At 38.4% G+C, this 8,332-nt stretch overlaps 1 pseudogene across 1 annotated transcript; it reads right to left on the bottom strand.

Annotated features, from left to right (window-relative positions):
• Positions 1–860: 860 nt before the first annotated feature.
• On the bottom strand, positions 861–6,476 carry LOC149565583 (coatomer subunit alpha-1-like; annotated as a pseudogene). Its single transcript, XR_016362056.1, has 5 exons — positions 6,375–6,476; positions 5,863–6,129; positions 4,591–5,750; positions 4,046–4,508; positions 861–3,944 (listed from the first exon to the last, which is right to left on the bottom strand). The product of XR_016362056.1 is annotated as a coatomer subunit alpha-1-like (transcript).
• Between the last annotated feature and the right edge of the window lie 1,856 nt (positions 6,477–8,332).

Genomic DNA, 8,332 nt, shown 5'->3' with positions numbered 1-8,332 from the left:
ATAGGGGAGGATATTTTGTATATGTCAAATTCAAGTAAGTGAGTGCAATTTTAGATTCAAGTTCAATGAGCAGCGATTATAAAATTCATTCCAAGTTATAGTTCAAATGAGGGGCAATTACAATAACTCGTTGTATACCATTTTCAGACAAGTTTATGGCACCTAAAGTATGCTATTATCAAAATGTCACATGGACAAAACAATTCATAACACCCAATATGTGTTATTTCATAGCACCTAATGTATACTCTTGTTAAATTGTAATACAGATAAACAAGTCCATAACACTCAATGTGAGTTATTCTATTGCACCCAATGTGTGCTCTTATCAAATTGTAAGATGAACAATACAAGTTCATTGCACTCAATATGTGGTATTTCATGATAATGCACTCAAAGTTTGCTAATTCAAAAGGGACAAAATAAATGTCAAACGAGACCTATCAAAGCAATAGGCTCATTATATATAATTTTAGAGTCCAACAATGGGCAACATGGTGAAGTATAAAAGTTTGAACCCCATAAGTTCAAACAGCTTTTAGATCATATCATAGTACTCAAGCTTTCAAAAGATGATTCAAATCAACCAGAAAATGTTTCTAGTTGAACTGAGGGGTTCAAAGTACTCCCTAATTTTATATAACCCTTTCCGATTAATCATTAGGATTATAGAATTAGGTAAATACATTTCAATTTTGGTAGTTGTTAAATAGGAGTTAAACTGCTATATGACTAATGAATCTCACTGAACATGGAACAATAAAATTTTGATTATATTTTAATTATTTTCCATTATATCTTAATTCCAGACCTAACAAAATGAAATAAAATGAGATAAACTATAGGCACACATGAAGGTATATATGAACTCACAGGTTCCATAATATAAATTCTCCTTTCACGTTGCAATACAAAGGATGAAACTCTTTCACTTGAATACTAACACATCCACCAAAACAGCATATATTCTTTTTGCCTTCCCTCCTTAACTCTAGAGTCAAAATGAATGTACTTCTTGTAGCTATGTAAGATTTATCTAACAGAGTTGAAAAGATAAAGCAAACCCATGGTTGTGGTAAGCCAAGTTCTCCTTCTTTGAGTTACAGAACAATGTAGTTCAGATGCATCTGAGCCCACAATTGAAAGATCGCATATGGTACAAAGATTTCCACACATACTAGGAATAAACTGTGATGTGCAATATGGACAGGAAACACTTTTCTGCCCATGGTATATTGGAGTAAAACTTGACGCACAAACGACAAAGGGATTTCTGAAGTCGTAGTTTAGATGCTCTGCATCTTCCGAATTCCTCTCACAGGCCTCAAGCACTTGCCTAGCTTTTGTTGCTTGGTTTGTTGGAGGGTCAATTTCTAAGAGCCGGCATGCCATGTTTCCCGCTGTTTTAAAGTTCCCACCTTTATAACAGATGCCCATTGCATTTAGCAAAGCCAATCTTAAATGAACTGTCTGGAGTTTGCAATGAGTGAAATAAGCTGCAAGCTCTTGTTGTCGGAGAGCATCATCTTTGATATCTTTTCTCTTGACCTCCATTCGAAGACCAAGAACATATTCTTTTGCAATAGCAATCAAGCTTTTTACATCATCAACTTCATTTCTTGTGTCGACAAAAATAACTGGGATTGTGTGGAGTATGTTCAAAAATAGCTTCAATGCTTCACTGAACTTACCTTCTGTAGTTGCCCTATATGCTGCTCTTAGTTTCTAATCAAGTACAGAAAGACTGTAAACCAAGGCTGGGAGACCCCTAAAATTTGGGCTCCCACTATCACTCCAGCCTCTCTCTACTTCTAATTCAACTACAGGTGCAGAAACAAAGGCAGGAAGAAAAACACGACTGCCCATATACAGATCCAAAATTATAGGCTTCAATGGAAAGAAATTGCTAATCCCAAGTTGACGATATAGCAACCACAATGCTATATCAAAATTGCCTGCAGCCGCATGCTCACCAGCAAGAGATGATTTTTGGATCCAAATTCGACTTACCGGCATACCTTCTATTGGGGTTACAAACAATGTATTATAAGTGATATCAACAGCTTGAGGAAGTTCCAGCTCCTCCATATCCCATCCCCCATTTTCATCCTCTCCATCTGCAACTTCTTTGTCATCTGTCATACTAACTTGGCCATTTTCCCTTTCAACGTTTTCTAGAGTAATGTCTTCACCCCAATCAGCATCATTCACTTGGTCCTCTTCTTCATAAGCTGCATCAGCAGAATTTTGCAAGCCTCTTTCACAAATACCTTTGGTAACCCTAAGCAAAGGCCAATCACCGGCATGAAGAACGTGTAGAGGAGGCATCAGAAGTAACGATTTCTTTCCTGAAGGTAGAGTTGGAACATTGTCCCCCAAAATCTGCTGCAAGAGTGTCAGCAATATCCGTAAGACCATGAACAGATGCAGTGACATAAGCAAGTTGTAGCTGACCAGAGTCCTGCAAAATTTTGATGCGCTCTTCAATGTCACCCAAATATAATGAACTATGTAATTGGCCCATTGCATCATTTTTTATTTTGGCAATCCTCGTCATCATTTTCAACTTCTCTAAATTACCAGTAATTAGATACAAAAATGAAAGTCGTTCAAATTTATGTGTCCTTTGATATGCATACTCTACGATACCAAGATTACCCTGCCGAAGGGCTTCGAGTGCTAACTTATTCCAGTGTTCCTTATCATCAATCTCTTTTGCAGAAGCAACAGCTATTTCAATATTCCCACTCTCCATAGCCAAGTTGAATCGAGTTCTCTCATCTCTAACAAAGTGGAGAGCCGCATCTGGAAATCCCTTCTGCCGCAGATAAGCAGGGGAGGCCTGTCCGCAGAACTCGGAATTCCTAATCATGCTCATCACCTCATAATGATTCTTCTTCATCAATGCCACCTTGAATACACACTCACGAGTATCTATCTCTATAACTCGGTTATTAACATCTCTATCTAGGCAATAAACAGAACTTCCAGAAACATTCGTTATATAAACCGGAACATCAAGTGTTGTGATCATACCGCAATTTCCATTCGGCAGGCAATATTTTATGCTGTTCAAAGTTGAGTAAAAAAAAATTCCATTATCATCCCAAGCCCCACTCATTATAGGTACAGTCTCAGGTAATTTGCATCCATCTGGCAAAGATTACATGCCTACTAAGGAACGCTACTTCTCCATATCATTTGACCAGACGACATACTTGACATTTGGTGCACGAATTTCCCCTGTGCTTTTTCTCTGTTGCAGATCAAAATGAATCAATATATCGTCTGACCTACAAAGCAGTTTGCCTGTCCCTGCAAGGAAAAGTCTATCTGCACTGAATGGAAGATCGCACTTTTTTGTCACCTCATTGTTTAATAACCCGATCATGGGGTTTGTCAAGAACAGCGAATCTATTCCTTTCAACAAACACAGAATCTCCCGTTCCTCTCTTTGCCTCCTGTACTGTATGACTATCCCTGGCCACAACATGAAGTTCATAAGCACCATCATCAACATCTGAACTTATTACAACATTCTTTGTACGACTGTATGACAAATATGATCTTGGCCCTTGAAACAGGCTCGCAGATTGGTATTAATGGAATGTCTTTTCGAGTTGCAAAATCGTAAGAACGCAGAAAACGGTACTTGATATACAGTAGGGAGCCTCTCGAGACAAGATTGACAGCTCTCTCACTCCCCAATTTGAAGACAATCATCCCAGATGCCACAAGATTCCCTTCTTGATGTGCAGAAAGACTCCAGAACCGATCATTCTCTCCACAATAAGTTTGGAGACATGTACGCTTTGACAAATCCCGCACTCGGATGCTTTTGTCTATAGAAGCTGAAACTATGATGTCCTTGCGTGCATGGAACAACGTACAAGATACATCATTTGTATGTCCTTTTAAACTGTCAATTTCCACAGCCTTTTCATCTGATTTACAAGAGAAGAAACAATTTCATACCTAGGGATCATTTTTTCTGCATGATACAAGAAAAACTTCACTGGGCTAAAAAGAAAGAAAGAAAGCATACCATGCATCCGCCATAGTTTGATATGGTCAGCGTTTTCAGCAGAGACAAATAATGGTAAGCTTGGGTGAAATGAGGCCCAGCGTACACCATTATAATATCCCCAAGCAGTATATTTTCTGAAGCCATCACCACCTCCTATTTCGCAGTCGGAACTCCACTGTTCGAAGAAACAGCCACAAATAATTCTCTTAGTTAAAGGAGTCATATCCCATACACGAATAGCTCCACTCATGTCATCTGCGGAAACAAGCAGGTCGTCCTTGAGATGAAAAAAGGCAGACATCGGACGAGTATTCTCAACAAAAAGGACAGACGCGCAAACTTTCAATTCCCAGTCCCAGATCTTTATCGTCGAATCGTCAGTTGCACTAGCAATCCATTTATACTTGTCATGGAAATGAACTGTGCGTATGTTTCTATAGTTCTCCACGAATGTAAAAAGGCATTGCCTTGCGATCATCACCTGAAAGCAATCAGTTTTGTCACACTCCTCATGATTTTAGGTTTACCTGATCTTTCAATTTAGATCATTTAACATTGCTTACCTCCGAACAGAAATAATGGCTCGGACTTGTAGAAACATACCCCTCAAACAGGCCCATCATGCTCATGAAAGCTGTCTATCAGAGCTCCCATTCGATAGTCCCACAACTGAATTACTCCATTATCAAGATTGGCCAGGATCCATGGCCTTTTCAAATGTAAACTTCAACCCAGTACCTTCTCGCTCTTGGTTTAAAAGTGTGAGAAATACAAATTAAAATTTAAAGTCACAACTTAACCCTAAACCTAAAAAATTTTACCCGGCATTTAAAAGTTGCTCGGCACATGAAGGTGCCGAGCACTTGATGGTGCCGAGTGAACTCGGCACAAAGAGGAGCTCGGCAGCAAATGCCAAGTATGCTCGGCTCACAAAGGAAATGCTCGGCAACAATAGATGCCGAGTGAGCTTGGCTCCAACTAAAGTTCATAACTTAGAAAATTCCAACGTGAATGCATTCAATATTAAAACCAGAGAGTCAAAGCTTTAAGCTTTCAAACAAATTTCTCAAATGCAACATACAAGGGAAGATCAATAGATTCAAGTATGCTTGCTTGCTTTCTATTCAATCTTTCACTAAACTATAACAAAATCTGAGAGCATTCGGCTTCAACCAAAAAACCCTAAAATAACCCTAAACTGATAGTACTTCAAACTTCAATACACTTTAAAACTTGCAACTCTAATGGCTGCATACAATGGTGCCTGGAGCAATCATTGTTTCAACAGGACAAATCCAAACAACAACAAACTTACAGAGTGAACAAGGAACCACGTGCAACTACAGGCACAAACTTCCTTCCTTCTTCCTTCTCTGCTCAAATCTGCAACTTTTCTTTGATCTGCTTGATCTTCACTCTTACTGAATGAATGAATGAATAATCATTCCTTTTGTCACATTCTTCCTTTCCCTCTCAACGTTCAAATTTCAAACTCTCACCTACCAAACATGAATGCCTGCCGTTCATGGATGCCTGCGGTGACCTGACAGGGTAGATGGGCGTGGGGCTCGAGGACAACCTGCAGGGGTTGACGTTTAATTTCCAACAAAAATTTGATCAACATTTTGCAATCACACCGATCTATTAAAATGACACAGACCTTTAGAGGATTTTGACTGCCACCTTACAGGGTTCCTCAATACAAACACCCTTATTGATCAATCTAAAGAATTTAACATGAGACAAGCACATAAATGCTAAGAAGCTCTATAACAAAAAAATTCACCAAATAAAACTCCGAACAGAAATAATGGCTCGGACTTGTGGAAACATACACCTCAAACAGGCCCATCATGCTCATGAAAGCTGTCTATCAGAGCTCCCATTCAATAGTCCCACAACTGAATTACTCCATTATCAAGATTGGCCAGGATCCATGGCCTTTTCGAATGTAAACTTCAACCCAGTACCTTCTCGCTCTTGGTTTAAAAGTTGATCAACATTTTGCAATCACACCGATCTGTTAAAATGACACAGACCTTTAGAGGATTTTGACTGCCACCTTACAGGGTTCCTCAATACAAACACCCTTATTGATCAATCTGAAGAATTTAACATGAGATCAGCACATAAATGCTGAGAAGCTCTATAACAAAAAATTCACCAAATAAAACCCCTAGATCTATTTGAAAAACAGTGTTATGGTCGGAGAAATACCATTGCATATTGACAGATCACATATATCAATCAATCATTCTATGAAATCTATTTCAAATCAACAGATCTGTATAAAATAGCAATAACAGCTCATGATTTCTATTAGGCACAGTGTAAGTCGAAACCAGACCTGATAGCGCAATGATGTGACGGTAGCTAGGTACGTGACGCTCTATGATTTTTTAAAATCATAGATGAATGGTTAAGGGTCTGTTTATATCATCTACTTAACATTTGATGAATGGCAATGATGAGACGTTAGATTGATAGTAGGTGACGCTTGAAAGGCTTAGGGTTTATGAATCTAGTTAACATTTGATAGAGGCTTAGTATTAATGGATGAGAAAATTGAAGATAGTGTAGGAACATATGGATTGAAAGAAGTAAAAAATATTATTATTATTTAAATTAAAAAAATTTAAAGAGATATGTTAAACTGATTGATGATATTCATAAGATGTGCCTCGTAATTTATTTAGAATGTTGTAATACAGTTGAATTGTATAAATTTAATGTGTTGGTTTATGTTATAAGTGATATTACTATCAAATGTTTTCACAATTCTTTTCTTTTGATTTTAATTTTTTTAAGAATATTTCTATTTTCTTGACTTTTTAAAACTGTGTCAATGACATTCTTATTTTCACATTGAGTTTTGCATGGATAATAAAAAATGAGCAGAAAAAATAAAGATTATCTAATACTTGAAAATGTGCAAGGAGAGATGGAGTGGGAGCGAAGAAAATATGGAGGGTTTGAAAATCAAGGGTTTGCAGGCTCGAGGAATGTCGAAACAACGAGATGGAATGGGTTGCATGAACCATGGTGTCCTCCAAGATACAGTGGTCTATCTCGAGGCGTGGAATTATCAAGACAAAAGGAGTTTGGTGACAACGAGATGGAATGGGTTGCATGAACCATGGTGTCCTCCAAGATACAGTGGTCTATCTTGAGGCGTGGAATTGTCAAGGCAAAAGGAGTTTGGTGGGGCTTTTAGAAAATGGCAAGGGTTTGAACAATACTAATGGGGCTACTCCAAAATAATCAACATGATCAATGGAAGAGTCTAAAAGGTGGAAATGAAGGTGTGGAAGCCCAAGAAAAAAGTCATATGTCAACCAATGAGAAAGGAAACCAATTCTGAGGCATGGAAGGACCCAGTGAATTTGTTACAATCCAAAGCTTTTTTCATGAAATGAGCAGGTGGTTGGTTGACTTTTTCAAGAATCCAAAAATGAGTGGATGAGGAATGGGGGGAACTTTTTTCCCTAAAAACCCTACCCAATGGCATTTTCTTGGTGATAGTAGCCACGAAATAGGAAAAGACTAGAATCGTGTACAATGGTCCTTTCCTAATCGGAGGAGTGGGTTTCTACATCAAAGATTAGATCTACAACTTTAACCCTAAATAGGCCTCAATAGAGGAAATACCCATTTGAATTAGCTTGTATAATCTTCCATGTGAATTTAGGAATCATAGAACCTTTAAAGCGATTAGTGAAAAAATTGGGAAAAGTGCAAAACATGTAAGGACTGGGGCCATAATGAGAAGGATTGCATGGCACTACAAAAGGGGAAAGATAAGGAAGACCAGTCTCTTGAACAGAGGATTGTGAGGGCTTAGAAACTATAAGTGAAAGAGAGGAATGAGAAAGATATAGAAAAGATAGACCTACATGTTAGGGACTTTGAAGCCCCTCTGCAATCAAATGGAGGTCAACAATGCCCCCAAAGGGAGGTAGACCCAGTGGGTACATCTCACCAGATGCTAGAAGGCCCTAGAAGCATGTTGAACAACAAGATCAGTCGGGCTTTCGGCAACATGGAAAATTCATTTAGACATTCATTTCAAGGAGAGGAAAGGTTGGTGGTAAATAGCCCATCCATGTGAGTCGTGGGATTTCAGGAAGGTAGTTTAATGTTGCAAAATGGTCCACCCCTAGGGGAAGGAAAGGTCTTAGATGACCATGCATCAACTTTCATAGATATTCATATGACTCCAAAGAAACATGGGTATTGAATGGATCAAAAGTTAAGTCAGAAGTAGAGGTGTTAGAAGAGGATGTGTTGGGAATGGATGAGGAGCTA

The sequence above is a fragment of the Cupressus sempervirens genome, chromosome 3 (assembly GCF_028749045.1).
Source record: "Cupressus sempervirens isolate cs-2001-9-10 chromosome 3, ASM2874904v1, whole genome shotgun sequence".
In the NCBI taxonomy this organism is placed as follows: Eukaryota; Viridiplantae; Streptophyta; class Pinopsida; order Cupressales; family Cupressaceae; genus Cupressus; species Cupressus sempervirens.
This window is presented reverse-complemented; position numbering and strand designations above follow the sequence as displayed.